We start from the raw sequence: 2,138 nt of genomic DNA on the forward strand, positions 1-2,138 counted from the left end.
CTCCCATAGCTTCATCGGGAATAAGACTGGTGAGAGATGTAAGCTGAGTGTTGGTCGCACTAAAGGGTCATATGTGATCTCCACTCCAGGAAGGAAGATAGCCTCAGACAAGATAGTTACCCTTGTACCTATCCAGCTAGGCCAAACTCTTTTTAGGGAAAATCTCATCATCCTTGACCTAGAAGGAATAGATATCATCCTTGGGATGGATTGGATGACCCGACACCAAGTGGTCCTAGATGTAGCTGCCCGAGCTCTCCACATCAACTCACCCTTTCATGGCAACTCTACCCTACGCTTGACCCACCCTGAGTACGCCACTCCTTGTGCGTACCCTGTATCAGAAGCCCGGGTAGAAAACCTTCCTGTTGTCTGTGAGTACCCGGATGTGTTTCTAGATGACTTACCCGGCATGCCGCCAGATAGAGATATCGAGTTCGCCATTGAGCTGCAGCCAGGCACCGCCCCGATATCGAAGAGACCTTATCAGATGCCACCCACCGAGCTAGCCGAGTTAAAGACCCAGTTGCATGGTCTGTTGGAGAAAGGCTTTATCCGACCTAGTACTTCACCCTGGGGTTGCCCAGCCTTGTTTGTGAAGAAGAAGGATGAAAGTCTACGCATGTGTGTGGACTACCGACCCCTCAATGCGGTGACTATCAAGAACAAGTATCCACTTCCCCGCATCGATGTCCTGTTTGATCAATTAGCTGGAGCCAGAGTGTTCTCCAAGATTGATCTTCGTTCCGGTTACCACCAAATCAAAATTAGACCCTGTGACATTCCCAAAACTGCTTTTTCCACAAGATATGGACTCTACGAGTACCTGGTTATGTCTTTCGGACTCACCAATGCACCCGCCTATTTCATGTATCTCATGAATTCGGTGTTCATGCCCGAACTGGACAAGTTCGTGGTGGTGTTCATTGATGATATTCTGGTGTACTCTAAGAGTGAAGAAGAACATGCCGAACATCTTCATGTGTTTCTTCAACGGTTGAGAGATCATTAGCTCTATGCCAAATTCTCCAAGTGTGAATTCTGGTTGGAAATTGTCAAGTTCTTGGGACACACCATCTCTCGGAATGGCATAGCAGTTGACCCCAGCAAGGTGCATGAAGTCATGGACTGGAAGCCACCCACTTTAGTTCACCAGAGCCGAAGTTTTCTTGGACTAGCAGGCTACTATCGGCATTTCATTCCGGATTTCTCCAAGATAGCTAAGCTGATGACTGAGCTGCTGAAGAAGGAAGTCAAATTTGTGCGGAGCAACAAGTGTGAAGAAGCCTTCAACACCTTGAAATACTTGCTGACCTCAGCCCTGGTTTTGGCTCAACCCGACCCTTCCAGGTCGTTTGACGTATACTGCGACGCCTCTGGCACTGGACTTGGGTGTGTTCTTATGCAAGACCACCGAGTCATTGCCTATGCCTCACGGGCGTTGCGACCTCATGAGCTGAACTATCCGACCCATGATCTTGAGTTGGCAGCAGTGATTCATGCCTCAAAGATACGAAGACACTATTTGATGGGCACCCACTGTAACATCTACACCGATCACAAGAGCCTCAAGTACATCTTCACTCAGGCCGACCTCAACATGCGACAAAGAATATGGTTGGAATTGATAAAGGATTATGATTTGGAAGTGCATTATCACCCCGGCAAGGCCAACGTGGTGGCCGATGCTCTTAGCCGCAAGACTCATTGCAATTGTTTGATGGCAACCAACTTCACAGAGACCCTGTGCCAGAAGATGGGAAAGCTCAGTTTGGAAATTATTTCCCATGGAACCCTCAGCCATACATCCCTTGAGTCTGTTCTAGAGGACCAAATTGGGTCAGCACAATTAGAGGATGAGGAAGTAAGGCAAATCAAAAGAAAGATTTCATGGAAGGATGAAGGGTACAAGCAATTCCGACAGGATGAGAATGGAAGAGTGTATTGTGGAAATCGACTTGTTGTACCATCCGACCCCAATCTGAAAAAGCAAATCCTAGATGAAGCTCATCTCTCCACGTTCTCGATCCATCCTGGCAGCAATAAGATGTATCATGATCTCCGTCAAACTTTTTGGTGGAGTGGAATGAAGTCAGAGATTGCACGCTATGTTTTGGAATGTGACACTTGCCAACGTG

This window comes from Setaria italica, chromosome III (assembly GCF_000263155.2).
Source record: "Setaria italica strain Yugu1 chromosome III, Setaria_italica_v2.0, whole genome shotgun sequence".
NCBI classification, from domain to species: domain Eukaryota; kingdom Viridiplantae; phylum Streptophyta; class Magnoliopsida; order Poales; family Poaceae; genus Setaria; species Setaria italica.